The sequence below is a fragment of the Lithobates pipiens genome, unplaced genomic scaffold, assembly GCF_037356315.1.
Source record: "Lithobates pipiens isolate NorthernLeopardFrog02 unplaced genomic scaffold, aLitPip1_a1.2 Scaffold_13, whole genome shotgun sequence".
NCBI lineage: Eukaryota > Metazoa > Chordata > Amphibia > Anura > Ranidae > Lithobates > Lithobates pipiens.
Window position 1 is genome coordinate 33,287,227 of NW_027507718.1, and position 16,441 is coordinate 33,303,667.

Sequence of the window (16,441 nt, forward strand, 5' to 3'; positions counted from 1 at the left end):
AGGCCATCCTCCAAAGGTCTTCGCCACACTGTGCATGCAGATGTACTCACACCTGCCTGCTGCCATTCCTGAGCAAGCTCTGCACTGATGGTTCCCCGATCCCACAGCTGAATCAAGGAGACAGTCCTGGCGCTTGCTGGACTTTCTTGGGCACCCTAAAGCCTGCTTGACAGAAATGAAACCTCTCTCCTTGAAATTGTAGATGATCCAAAAAGTGGTTGATTTAGGTGCAATCTTAGTAACAGCAATATCCTTGCCCGTGAATCCCTTTAAGTGCAAAGTAACATGGTAAATAGGAATGAGCTAAGGCCTGTTTGGATCATAGTCCCAACCCACCTGAGCAAACCCCACAGGAAGCTGGCACTGCACAATGCCAATCATGTGCAGTCTAGTTTTGGCATGTGTATGTGCAGCTGTGGCCCGGGAAATGCCTCACCGCCTATGATTGGTGGTGTGCAGTAACGGCTTCCTGGCTCAGCATTACAGAGTGATTTCCAGCATTGTCCTTGTCAAAACTGACACCTGTGTTAATGAGACTGACTGACATGATGTCAGCTGGTCTTTCTGTGTTAGGGCTGAAATGCGGTGGAAATGTTTTTTTTGGGGGGGATTAAGTTCATTTTCATGCCAAATAGGTACTTTATAATTAATTGCAATTCATCTAATCACGCTTTATAACATTCAGGAGTATATTCAACTTGCCATCATAAAAACAAAACTCCCCAGACCTTAATCCCACTGAGAACGTCTGGTCAATCCTCAAGAGGCAGGTGACCAAAAATAAACTTTGGCAAACTCCAAGCATTGATTATGCAAGTATGGGCTGCTATCAGTCAGAATTTGGCCCAGAAGTGGATTGACAGCATGCCAGGGTGAATTTCAGAGGTCTGGAAAAAGAAGGATCAACATTGCAAATATTGGGGGTTATTTTCTAAAGGCAAATCCACTTTGCACTGAAAGTGCACTTGGAAGTAAAGTCGCTGTAGATACGAGGGGGACATGCAAGGAAAATAAAAAACAGCATTTTAGCTTGCACATGATTGGATGACAAAATCAGCAGAGCTTCCACTCATTTCAGATCTACTCCTTAGATTTAGAGCGACTGCACTTCCAAGTGCACTTTCAGTGCAAAGTAGATTTGCCTTTCGTAAATAACCCCCATTGACTTTGAATAAACATAACTGTCAATAAAAGCCTTTGATACTTATGAAATACTTGTAATTATAATTCAGTATACTATAGTAACATCTGACAAAAAGATCTAGAAACACTGAAGCAGCAGACTTTGTGAAAATAATATTTGTGTCATTCTCAACTTTTGGTCATGGCTGTAGTTCATCCTCCTTGGAGGTGTTTATAACTATTGCGAGTGCTGCTGGCTCTACTCTAGTCTTCAATCATCTTTTACAGCTCACACAACATTCACACGGAAAAAAAGGTCAGATAGTCTGCTGAATCCAGAGACGGCTAAACTGCACCGCTGGACTTGACAACACTCTGTACTATAGCTGTGTATAACCACTGACCAAGCCTTTTCTGACACTCATTGTTTACAAGTCAATATTTTCAGTATCTTTTTGCTATAAAATTACTTAGAACCCCCAAACATTTTTTTTTCTTTTAGCAAAGACCCTAGAGAATAAATGGCGATTGTTGCAATATATCATGTCCCACGGTATTTACACAGTGGACCAGCCCTCGCAGTTATACTGTGGCCGGTTGGTCCGGCTGCACAACGCATCGTAGCTATACGTCGCGTGGCCGGCTGGGGGGCGTGCGCGTGCCACCGCCAACTGCGTCCATCAGATTCGATCAGGAACCAATTGATCCCCAATGATATCCTGGCCTGGACCTGGTGATCGGTCCTGACGAATGCGATAAACATATCTTGTATTAGAAATAACAGATGACGGATCATCTTTATGGAGAGATCTGGGGTCAATAAGATCCCAAATCTTTTTTCTACCTTTAAAAGCAAAAGACCAACATTTTTTATTTTTATTATATAAAGTTATGTCATGATGAGGCTCCAGTCCTCCAAGACCATAGAGGCGATCAGAGACAATCTGGTCTCTGGGAACCTCTATGGCCAGATGCGCAACCCATCGGATCGTTTCTTGGGAGTACTGGTAAAAAACGGTAATGCCGCGTACACACGACCGGACTTAGGTCCGACAGACTTTCGACGGAGTTCTGACGGAGTTCTGACAGAGTTCTGACGGACTTTCCGAATAAACGGACTTGGCCACACACAATCACACCAAAGTCCGACGGATTCGAATGTGATGACGTACGACCGGACTAGAATAAGGAAGTTCATAGCCAGTAGTCAATAGCTGCCCTCGCATTGGTTTTTGTCCGTCGGACTAGCACACACACGAGCGGATTTCTCGGTAGGAACTGGGTCCGGCGGAGTTCTGGCGGAAGAATTTGAAACATGTTCCATTTCTAAAGTCTGTCAGACTTTTGCAAATCAAAAGTCCGCTGCAGCCCACACACGATCGAATAGTCTGCCAGAATCATTCCATCAGACTTTTGATGTTGAAAAGTCTGGTCGTGTGTACGCGGCATTAGACCGAAAAACCCTCCCTCCCGCCGCTACCGAAAGCGATCCAGCAGCTAATTGACCACTCTGACTTTTTTTTTATTAGAAAGCCAGTCACCAGCTGAAAAAAAAATATTGGAGTTATGGCTGTGGCTGATAGGTTTAGCCAGAACCCCTGTAAATCACTTGAAAAGTGCAAAATATACTGTACGTATTGCGGTCGGCAAGTGGATAAACTGTCTGATTAGCTGGGGTCAGTTTGTGTGCAGCCAAAACTCTACAGAAAATCTGAGACCACGTTCATATTTAGTGATTTGGGATCATGAGCAGAATTGCTGCGATTCTGCCCATGTTTCAAAATCACATTGGGAAAATACACGCATGGTTTTTGTTCCATTTTTTTTTAATGGCACCTAAAACAAGGTGCAGTTTGGCTACGATTGTCATATGAAGCTTGTCACCCAAAAAAAGGAGCAGGGGCTGCTTTTAAGCGATAATCTTCGTGCAATGTGGTTTTCCAGTTGTGGCAAAACTGTACCATATTTTAGGTACCATTAAATATGAATGGCACAAAAACATACTGTACATGCTGCTAGATTTGGACAGGGCCTGATTCAGAATGCACAGTGTCTGCGTCCAGGGTCAGTCGGAGATTCTGTTCACATGTAAGTTGCATATGAACAGTGGCACAGGTGATTGATTTGTACAGAATAGAGCTCTGACAGCTGCTGCTAACAGCTGTTGCCAGTCACAGGCAGTTTTACAACCAATGCCAAGAATCTACTAATTCTTGCTGGTGACTGCACTCAACTTCTGAACATACTATCTGCCATCATACACTCCGCACTCCTCTCCTGAACATATACTGTTAAGGAATCCAATGTACATAATGATAATCAGAAAATGTCTATTTGCTTATGTGTATACATGTTCCCATGCTCCTTACTTATTATGTAGCATACAGATTGACCCTGTTCTGCGGAGCCAAGATGGCGTCTATACCCTACATCCCCCGCATTAAAAGAATGCATTCGAGATAACAGAACCAGCTTCAACCAAACTTCAAGCATCAAGTTTCTTCATTTCTCTTGTATTGTAACCAATAAGATGTACCAATTAGACTGACATAGTAATGACGTATCTTTCTGTATAAAATATTAACACCGCCCACCAATAAATCAGTATTTAGAAGTAGCCTGAGCTGAACATATCTCAGAGAGTGTTTACTTCTAATGTGCATGCACATTTATACTTTTTTAATTAGAAATAGCAGCAGATAACCAAGAACTAATTTATAGTTCTAATCCATCACAACTGGCGCCCATGTGTGGGGGCTTCAGGCCACAATCGAAGGGAGACCGCATTCCAGGACTGAACGGCTGGCCAGATCAGAGAAGGGGGTTAAGCGCGCAGCCATAACAGTACGGTAAGCATATTTATCCTTACCATTTGTACGACCTCTCTGGTTTGGCTGGTTGATTTGGTCTTGTTGGCTCCTTTCGATTGTTCAAAGAGGCAGGTAACTTATTTCTCGCCTGAAGCCGTTTTAACGAACCTGCTAATGGTTTTCTGCTGACTATTATCTGTTCAGTGTCTGTCATTCTGAAGGATTGCAAATTTAGCAGACTGAAAGTGCAGCTGCAGGCGTGTGTCCATCCTCACCCCTAGATTCTACCTCTAGTGGTGGGGTGGAATTCTGCAGGCATTTATAGACGGGGTTACTCGAGGTTGGCTGTGTAGGACCTCTGAGGGTTAATCTCAAGCTGTGAATTAGGGCAGTTTGAAAGAAGACTTGCGGATGTGGCAGTCTTGCAACCGTCTATGAATGTTCTGCTCGGGAAAGCTTTCCTGAGGGTTTATCTCAAACTGTGAATTAGGGCAGTTTGAAAGAAGGCTAGCTGGAATTTGGCAGTCTTGTGACTCAGGTGAGCTTTTCCCGAGAGCTATCTTTGCAGTTCAAAGAGTGTCAGGTGTCATGTCCTGTACTGAGTGTATTTGTCCATTACTGTTTGATATACACGAAGAGGGTTGGAGAGAAGGTGGCTACCTGGAGATTCAGTTGGGCCATAAGCCACTGCTCCACACCACCTCTGACGTGCTAGTTTTGACCCTCGAAGAGATAGAATAGTCAGGAGTGTGCGAGGAGACAGATCTCTCGCAGGGATGCGAGCCCCCACCCTAGGAATTCTTTGATAAGACAGCAGTCAGAGGAGTATTAACCACTTTGTTGCCTGTATTCTCCTCTTAAGCCGTCCGCTGAAAGAGAGAGAGAGAGAGAAGGGAATGCTAGAATGTGATATTAGAAGAAGAGAGAAGATGTTGCAAGAAGCAGAGGAATGGCATGTGCTGATAAGAAGACAAAGGGGACTCTGTGTGATAACGGCTTATTGAATGTGGCAGAAGCATGGTACAGGACGGCAAGGGCATTGCACAAAGAAGGTTGGATAGAAGAGGATGTATGTGTATCACAGAGTTGATAATGTGGCTGTACCGCCCCCATATACAAAAAACTGGAACGAAGGAGGGGAGGGACAACCCTGCTATCCGCCCACTCCCTTCTCACCACCCCAACTCGAGCACAACCCACTGTGATCACTCCCAGGCGGCCATCTTGGTACACCCAAGCCCTCACTTCAGGCACAGCCCAGTGCACTTCCTGCTGGCGGCCATTTTGGTACACCCAATAGGCCCAGCCATGGCATATAACCAGTTCTTCCCGTTTTAAACCAGGATGGTTCCTACCACACACCTGTCTTCCCTAATATGGAAGCACTACCTTCACAGGCCGGATATGTTAATGATGAAGAAGCGTCCGAGTGGGAAGACCAACAACAGGCAGCAAGGCCACCTGCTGATTCAACCCCTAATCCGGCTCCGGACTCACAGTTCCGAGAGGATCGCAAACATATGCTGACAACCATGAGAAACAGTGCCCATTCTCAGCCCCCCCGCCTCAACACCAGTCTCGGTTACCAGAAGGGGCACTGGTGATGTATGTCGCTTTTACCCCATCACAAGCAGCAACCTTAGTGACACGTCTGCCTGACCCAGAGAAACAGCCAATGCTCTTCTACCGCAGGATAGTGCAGATACAAGAAGCTTACTCAGCCGCCTGGAGAGACTTGATCAGCCTATGCCAAATTAAAGCAGGACATGTCTTTTGGCCAGTCATGCAGACAGCGTTCAATGATGCCTGCCTGGCAAGTGCCACTTCTTATACCTCAGGCTTGGAGTTCTGTGCACAACTCCGCGACTGGGCAAAGGAGAAATTGGCAGATCAGACCACCACAATCCAAGATATTGCCCAAGATAAAGGTGAGTCTGTGGAGAAGTATCATGCTAGACTCATACAGGCCTTTGATGATCTGGGCTTCTCCCTCTATGAAAAGACACACACACACATGTTATCATCTGCTTTTGTCTCAGGACTCAGAGAGGATATCAGAAAAAGCCTGATGGTGGCCCACCCTGAATATCGCTCAATGAAAATGTCCAATTTACTGTTGGTGGCCAGAGGGATAGAAAACCAAAAAGGAAAAAACCAACGCCCCTCATGGTAACACAAGACGAAGATCCCGCCTACACTCGTCCACCACCACTGCCCAATACCAGGGAAAAGATCATCTGTTACAACTGTGGGAAGCGGGGTCACATCAGAAGAGTACGCAGAGCCCCAAGACATCTGAGACATGACAGGGATCCCCGCGAAGGGCAACGTGGACATGGACCTTCACCACCACGCCCCAACTCATGCTAGGAAATGGGCAAACCCGTGTCACCCCTTATGACAGTGTCCTCAAATGAGACTGGGGGACCCCTAGCAAAGGTCACGTTACCTATACAAGGAAAACCTACCACTTTTCTCATTGACATGAGTGCAGCCAGGAGTGTGTTGAGGGCTGAGGACCTGCCTGATAATTCTTTCCTTTCCACTATTGATGTTTCCTGCGTGGGAGTGGATGGGGTGCCCCACTCTAGTCCACTCACTGAGCCTCTCCAAGTGAGGACATTTCCTGATTTGCTTACCAGATTTGTGGTGTCCTCTACATGTCCCTTGAATCTACAAGGAGCTGATGTGCTGTCCAGACTACAGGCGTCAATCATTTTCACACCTATAGGGGGGGGGGGGTGAAGTTACATACTCCCCTATCCTTGGAAGACTCATCTGCTTTGTATTCTCTGCCTCTCCTGATGACACTTTCAATAACTCCAAGTTCAATACAACAGGAAGTACTTGACAGAATTCCTGCGTGTCTATGGTCCACAGGCCCGGAAGACATTGGTCACTTAAAAGTGCCACCAGTTTCAGTCAAGCTCAAAGAGGGCGCATCATTGCCCCGGAAACCACAATACCCACTTAAGTTGGCGCAATCAGAAGCTATCTCGAAACATGTAGCTGCCTTGGTCCAGAATGGGGCCTTGATCCCCTGTACCTCACCATGTAATACACCTCTTTTTCCTGTCAAGAAGAAAACACCTAAGGGAGAACCTGACAGATACAGGATGGTGCAGGATCTGCGAGCAATTAACGAAGTCACAGTGTTGGACACCCCAATTGTGCCAAATCCACATACCTTATTATCAGCTGTACCTCCAATGGCTGAGTACTTCACTGTGGTGGACCTGGCAAATGCATTCTACAGTGTACCCCTGCATCCTTCCTGCAGGTACCTCTTTGCCGTCTCCCACGAAAAGAAACAGTATACCTGGGCAGTTATGCCAGAAGGGGCACAGAACTCTCCAAGCTAGTTTGCAAATGCTACGGCTATCATCCTTGACACATAACAAGAGGATCACCTGGAAGTGATTCTCCTCCAATATGTTGATGACCTTCTCCACTGTGCAGCTGACTTACCCACTGTTGAAGTCACCTCAGAAAGCCAGTTGTGCTATCTTGCCACACAGGGTTGCGAAGCCTCAAAGCCCAAATTGCAGTGGTGCTCAACATCTGTAATTGTTCTTGGACACTGTCTTGTCCCATGGGACAATACACCTCACTGAAGACAGGGTGTAAGCAATCTCTGACATCCCATTGCCACAAGGCCAGAAGCCCCTTCATTCCTTCCTTGGACTAATTTCCTATTGCAGAGCATGGATTCCAGAAGGCTCCCTACTGATGCAAGCTTTGTATGATGCCCTGAAATCAGACCCCTTCCAGATGTCTCCTGAAACAATATCCAACTTTGAGGCCTTCAAGCACACCATCTCTGGCACTAGGGCTCCCAGACTACGACAAAACGTTCAAGCCCTTTGTATCCGAACATCTGGGACATGCTACAGGTGTACTCGCCCAATCACACGGCATCTGCCTACGCCCTATAGGATATTATTCCTGACGGCTGGATGCGATAACACAGGAGGCCCATCGTGTCTGCGAGCTGTCTTTGCTGCACAAGCCTTGTTTGACAAAACTTTGGACTTGGCTCTCGGACTCTGTCTCGTTCTGCTTGCTCCCCATGACATTGCTCCCATACTCCACCAAGATCCAGCCGAAACATCTGTCCATTGCCAGACACTTGAGACTCCTGTGTTTCTACCTTCTAGACAGCATTACTCTATTACGTTGTCAAACACCGAAACCTACCACCCTTCTTCCACTTCTCGAGGGGGGTAAGGAGGAGGAGTCGAGTCTTGACTTGTCACCCCATGACTGCATCGAACTAATGCGGCTGGAAACCACGCATCTCCCCACCGTGAGTGAAATACCCCTGCAGGATCCAGGTCACCACTGAAAACTCGGTTCTCCAAACTGAAACCTTACCGCCGGTGATGTCTGCACAGGTGGCAGAACTGCAAGCACTTACTACAGCATGTGAATTGGCAGAGGAAAAAAGAGCCAACATTCATACGGACTCAAGATAGGCTTTCAGCGTTGCCCATGATTTTGGTGTTATCTGGAAGGACAGAGGGTTCCTGACGACTGCAGGAACACCTGTGAAACAGCTCAGCCATTAAGGACTTGGACGCCCTGCTTCTCCCAACCCAAGTGACTATTCTAAAAGTAAAAGCACACAACAAACTCAACTCGAAGGAAGCTCGAGGCAATCTAGACGATTCAGCTGCCAAACAGACAGCCAGTGGTCCACGGGAAGTGGACAGCAGGGTGGTAGAAGAAGACCACTCCATGCTTACCCTACAGACTCTCCCAGTGGACAGAGTTTATCTGAAATAATTACAGGAAGCAGCAAGTCCGGATGAGAAGGAAAGCTGGAAAACGGAGAGGAGGAACTCTCAGAGATGGACTATTCGAGTGCAGCAAGAAGCCTTGTCTACCCAGGAGTATGTACCCAGCCATGGTGCAATGGGCAAATGGAGCTGCCCACTTGACAAAGACTCTTATGAACTTATGAGTTACTTCATTGACCAACAACTTCTGCAGATCATGCACTATCTGCAACAAATGTAACCCAGAATGTACAGAAAAGGCACAGAAGAAGCACCTGGCAAAAGCTCTATACCCTTTCCAGAGGATACAAATTGATCACTCCCAAATGTCAAAGGAGTGACAGATTGGAATACGCCCCCTAGTGGAGGTGGACATGACTGCCAGGACCACAGCTAAGGAACTACTGAGTGAGATAGTATGTAGATTTGAGGTCCCAGAGGTGATAGAGAGCGATCAGGCCCAGCCTTCACAGCAACCCTTACAAAAGATTAGGGCAGCACTGGGGGTTCAGTTGGCTCTACACACCCCTTACCACCCTCAAAGTAGCGGGAAGGTAGAAAGGATGAAAGGGACACTAGAAAAACAGGATGTTAAAGATGGCCCAAAAGACTAACATGAGTCGGCCAGACAGTTTGCCCATTGCCCTGTTCAGTGTCAGACACACACCCCGGGGGTAACATGCCCTATCCCCCTTATAAAATTTAGTTTGGTTCAGCCCCCAGACTTGGCTGTCACTTTCCACAACAGTTACAGTTGCAATCTGATGTGTTGACTAATTATGTGACCTCATTATCAGGAGAATTAACCCAAATGCATGTCCAGGTGTTTTCTTCCATTCCAGATCCTGAATTAGATACAGGAACACACCAACTACTGCCTGGAGATTGGGGGCTGGTAAAGAAATTTGTGAGAAAACATTCTCTTGAACCCAGATATGATGGTCCATTCCAAGTTTTGCTGACCACAGCCACCTCAGTGGAATTGGCCGGGAAGAATACCTGAATACACGCCTCCCACTGCAAGAAAGCTCCACCCCCGAGGACAAGATCCCGCCCACTTCATGACGACCATGCTGCATATCCTTTTTCTGTTTGGTCTAGGGGGGAGGCTCAGGAGGTGGTCATCACAAAAAAAAAAAAAAATGATAACATAATTACATTTTGGTACAACTCTTCAGGGACACATGTGACCACCTTTACCTTTGATTACTGTGACATAGTACCTTGTCCGTTTGACTCTTTCATGGCAATGCCATTGGTACAGTGACATCCCTGTTGGTAAGGTGAGACATCCCTGATGGTAATATGTGTGTTTTACAGACAGTTACTGGGGCCAGAATTGTGGTTCCTGGGAGGGACAGTGGGTTGAAACATAGGACCAGATTAGAGGGTATCTGGACCGGTGAATGTGCCCTGAAAAGGTGATTACGCCCCTCCATATCCTAGCAGAAGATACCCTGATACATACACTGACCCAGCACACAGTCAGAGGAGGAAGCGAGCAGCTCTCTCCGGAAGCTTTGACCCTCATGTGTACATAGATGCTATAGAGGTCCCAAGGGGGGTCCCTGATGAATTCAAAGCCAGGGAATTGCTGGCCAGTTACCCCCCACTTCCTACATGACATTCCAGAACCGGATGGCCTTAGACATGCTGTTAGCTGAGAAAGGAAGTGTCTGTAAAAATAGAAAAAACGGGAACCTGTTGCACCTACATTCCTGATAATACCGGCCCAAATGGTAAAGTAACTTTAGCTATAAAGAAATTAGATTTGTCATTGGAGTTGAAGAAGAACTCCGGTATTACAGACCCATGGGATCAATATTTTAGCTGGATGAGTGGGTGTCAGAAGGTGCTCGCCCAGATAGGGGTAACGGTACTAAATAATCCTGGTTCTTTTACCCCCCGATTGTATGCTGTATTCTACCTTTCGTAAAGAAGTTAATGAGCAAGGCTGTAGACAACAGCCCACCTACATTTCTCCACTAAGAAGAAGAGGACACTCTTATGATGGAGGGTGACAAACCCTTCACTCCTCTACAGTCACTCCCTGTCCAAAATCTCACAATCCTCTAGGGTTATAGGGGTAGATAGCACCTGATTGCCCTTCTCCAGCTGTATCGAGGGGGGTAGTGAACTAGTTGCTGCCCAACTCTATATACAGCTTAAAAAGAGTTGCTGAGGAGCATGGGCCAGGTGAGTAGGACCTTTTAGATGAGGGACAGAAGAAAATAGCCATTTTAGGGGGACTGTTAAGGAATCCAATGTACATAATGATAATCAGAAAATGTCTATTTGCTTATGTGTATACATGTTCCCATGCTCCTTACTTATTATGTAGCATACAGATTGACCCTGTTCTGCGGAGCCAAGATGGCGTCTATACCCTACATCCCCCGCATTAAAAGAATGCATTCGAGATAACAGAACCAGCTTCAACCAAACTTCAAGCATCAAGTTTCTTCATTTCTCTTGTATTGTAACCAATAAGATGTACCAATTAGACTGACATAGTAATGACGTATCTTTCTGTATAAAATATTAACACCGCCCACCAATAAATCAGTATTTAGAAGTAGCCTGAGCTGAACATATCTCAGAGAGTGTTTACTTCTAATGTGCATGCACATTTATACTTTTTTAATTAGAAATAGTAGCAGATAACCAAGAACTAATTTATAGTTCTAATCCATCACAATACTATCTGTTATCATACACTCCGCACTCCTCTCCTGAACATATACTATCTTCTATCATACACTCCACACTCCTCTCCTGAACATATACTATCTTCTATCATACACTCCACACTCCTCTCCTGAATATATACTATCTGTTATCATACACTCCGCACTCCTCTCCTGAACATATACTATCTTCTATCATACACTCCACACTCCTCTCCTGAACATATACTATCTTCTATCATACACTCCACACTCCTCTCCTGAACATATACTATCTGTTATCATACACTCCGCACTCCTCTCCTGAACATATACTATCTGTTATCATACACTCCGCACTCCTCTCCTGAACATATACTATCTGTTATCATACACTCCGCACTCCTCTCCTGAACATATACTATCTTCTATCATACACTCCACACTCCTCTCCTGAACATATACTATCTGTTATCATACACTCCGCACTCCTCTCCTGAACATATACTATCTGTTATTATACACTCCGCACTCCTCTCCTGAACATATACTATCTTCTATCATACACTCCACACTCCTCTCCTGAACATATACTATCTGTTATCATACACTCCGCACTCCTCTCCTGAACATATACTATCTGTTATTATACACTCCGCACTCCTCTCCTGAACATATACTATCTTCTATCATACACTCCACACTCCTCTCCTGAACATATACTATCTGTTATCATACACTCCGCACTCCTCTCCTGAACATATACTATCTGTTATTATACACTCCGCACTCCTCTCCTGAACATATACTATCTTCTATCATACACTCCACACTCCTCTCCTGAACATATACTATCTGTTATCATACACTCCGCACTCCTCTCCTGAACATATACTATCTTCTATCATACACTCCACACTCCTCTCCTGAACATATACTATCTTCTATCATACACTCCACACTCCTCTCCTGAATATATACTATCTGTTATCATACACTCCGCACTCCTCTCCTGAACATATACTATCTTCTATCATACACTCCACACTCCTCTCCTGAACATATACTATCTTCTATCATACACTCCACACTCCTCTCCTGAACATATACTATCTGTTATCATACACTCCGCACTCCTCTCCTGAACATATACTATCTGTTATCATACACTCCGCACTCCTCTCCTGAACATATACTATCTGTTATCATACACTCCGCACTCCTCTCCTGAACATATACTATCTTCTATCATACACTCCACACTCCTCTCCTGAACATATACTATCTGTTATCATACACTCCGCACTCCTCTCCTGAACATATACTATCTGTTATTATACACTCCGCACTCCTCTCCTGAACATATACTATCTTCTATCATACACTCCACACTCCTCTCCTGAACATATACTATCTGTTATCATACACTCCGCACTCCTCTCCTGAACATATACTATCTGTTATTATACACTCCGCACTCCTCTCCTGAACATATACTATCTTCTATCATACACTCCACACTCCTCTCCTGAACATATACTATCTGTTATCATACACTCCGCACTCCTCTCCTGAACATATACTATCTGTTATTATACACTCCGCACTCCTCTCCTGAACATATACTATCTTCTATCATACACTCCACACTCCTCTCCTGAACATATACTATCTGTTATCATACACTCCGCACTCCTCTCCTGAACATATACTATCTTCTATCATACATTCCACACTCCTCTCCTGAACATATACTATCTTCTATCATACACTCCACACTCCTCTCCTGAACATATACTATCTGTTATTATATACTCCACACTCTTCTCCTGAACATATACGATCTGCCATCTACACTCAGTACTCCTCTCCTGAACATATACTATCTGTTATCATACACTCCGCACTCCTCTCCTGAACATATACTATCTGTCATCATTAACTCTGCACTCCTCTTGTGAACATACTACCGCTCATCATCAGTGATGTAAGTAACTGAGTTAAAATAAACTGAGTTACGTAACACAGTTACTTTAGAGGGTAATGAGTAATCTAACTGATTACTCTTTCCCTCATGGTAACTCAGTTCCCATTACTTGGGCAGAGTAACCTCACCGCCCGGGAGGCCCGCCGTGGCCGCGCTGCCTGGCCGTTCATTCTGCCGCAGGGAGGGGGGCTTTCGCCCGCTGCGCTGAGAAGAGGCTGAGACTCAGAGAGACTGTCTGGACCGCCCCATCCCGCCCAGCCTATCCAGAGAGAGAATGTAGGGAGGTGGGGCGGACACTGAAAAATGAAGTCAGCTGACCAGCTGACACCAATCGAGTGAAGGGGAGGGTCTCTCTCTCTCCCCATGAGCAAAGGCTTCCCTGGAGGCATTCAAGTAAGTGACTGAGGATCGAATTGCAGTGCAATCGATCCATCCCAAGTCCTCCACCACCTCTGCTTCTTACTGATCCCATCCCTACCCACCCACCATCACTTCTACAACAGAGGTGATAGGGGGGGATAGGGTAGGGATGAGATCAGTGGTGGTGGGGGATAGGATCAGTAAGAGGCACAGGTGGTAGCGGTGGGAGAGGATGGCACCACCACTGCTTCCACCCACCCCCCCAAAGAACCACGCTGCCTGCCACCCCCCCAAGTACACCACCACCACTGCCACCCCCCCAAGTACCACCGCTGCCACCCCCTCAAGTACCACCGCTGCCACCCTCCTCAACAAATGTTCTAAAATACTGTATATAGTGTTTTTATTATTCAATCAGTTAATATACACATCTTGGATATTAAAGATGTTATAGAACGTAATTGCATTATAGAATATTTAAAAGTCACAGTTACTTTGCTGAGTAACTAATTACTTTTCCAATGTAGTAATTGAGTTACTAACGCAATTCGTTTTTGAGAGAAGCAATTTGTAACTTAACTAATTACTTTTTTAAATTAAGATGACCAACACTGCTCATCATACACTCCGCACTCCTCTCCTGAACATATACTATCTGTCATCATACACTCTGCATTCCTCTCCGGAACATATACTATCTGTCATCATAAACTCTGCACTTCTCTCCTGAACATACTACCTCTCATCATACACTCTGCACTCCTCTCCTGAATATTGTGTCATCATACACTCCGCACTCCTCTCTTGAACATACTACCTGCCATCAAACACTTCGCACTCCTCTCTCTGCACATGCTATCTGCCATCATACACAGCACACTCCTCTCCTACACATACTACCTGCTATCAAACACTCCGCAGTCCTATAAGAACCCACATCTCTCCTTCGGGCTGGAAAGCATGAAATAAAATAAAAAAAAATTAACGATCCCATGTTTTCCAGCCACAATCGCGGCTTTGTTTACAACCGTGGCCCGGACGTGACATCATAATGTTGTGCCCGGGCCCCCAACCATCATAGAGATGACTGGTGAGCACCCGGCCACCAGAAATCTTTATGTTTGTCATCCAGCAGCGGCAGATTCTTTCTCTGGGTCCCCGATGGCACGGGAGAGCCCAGAGAAGCCCCGGAGGGTGGCTGGAGGGGGGGTGTCCCCTCCCGTCATCTGTAAGAACGATCCAGCGACAGAACTGCCTTTTGAACTTACACTTTATTTTGGCGATTAACAGTGCACGTGGGATTGTTTTTACATCACTGTATGGACCTTTTACTTACAGCATCTCTGTTCTCATATTTATGTCACATTTTTAGCGCAACTTTGTTTATGGAATATTATATAATTCCCCTGTCTGGATACCCAACTACTGGTTCATTTACATAGATTCACAGTTTAGGGCCCTTATCTAGAAGAATAGTATAGCACGTATAAAACTTACCACATTGCAATACTCTAAAATGCAAGGTGGTCTAGCTGTCCCAAACTCATTGACCTATTTTTTAGCTGCAGAATTACAGCATTTTACAGGTATGCTCCTCTATAGCAGACTCATCTAGAAACTTACTAAGCCCTTCTGCTTTGTACTCAGCCATGTCACATATGGAAATAGGGTTTCCCGGTATTCCCTCCCATTGTCCTACTGCTCAACTATTTAAAAAGCTGTGGAAAAACTACTAAGCAGAGAATAGGTAATACAGGCTTATTATCCAACACGCCTATTTGGTGTAACAGGCTTTATGTTGACTTAAATAGGCTTCATTGTCACAATAGGTGGATAGAGGCAGGTGTTAAATATTTCTCACAATTATATAATTATTCCACACCAAAATCATATGAACAGTTACGGGCAGAATTTCCTTTATTACAGAATTCTTATTATCAATACTTACCATGGCACCATGCAATTACTAGTCAAGGCAAATAAACCACTATGCGATTAACTGAACTCCTCTTTTCTTGATTCTATTTTTGTGGAATCGAAAAGGAAAGGTATCATATCTAAGATCTATGCACATTTGCTTATTTATGTGCAGGACCCTGATTTTCTACCTTGTCCGTGATGGTGACCAATGGGAACAAATACTTGAGGCTGGTCCTTTTGGTTTCAGTTTCAGCGGCGCACAAACTGTCCCACCAATTTATATTGCACTGTACTTATGGAACTCCAGTGCAATTTCGTGCTTGGAGTAGGGGAGAAAACCCCATTTGTCCCAAATGTCAGGTTCACCCAGGTGATTTTATTCACATGCTTTTGAAATGTCCAAAACTGGTGAGATATTGGAATCAGGTTATTTCAGCTATTAATAACTTATCAGGTTCAGTTGACAGCAGATCCACTGACGTGCTTGTTGGGAAGCCTTAATGAGGAGTTGTATTCTCCATCTAATTACACTTCTCTGATTCGGTTGTTATATTTAGCAAGCAAACTGAACGCAAGACTCAGGCTTTCTGCACAATCTCCGACATGTACACAGTGGATCCAGTCAATTCCATACTTTTTAGGGGAAAAAAATACATATCGTCATAGGAATTCTCCAGGGAAATTTACAAATATCTGGGAGTGTTGGCTGAACAATCCGGGGGTTGCCCCTCCCCAACTTCTTATGGACAGATTACCACAAATGTAAATGTATTATGCTTTATCCGGATCTTCATAAAA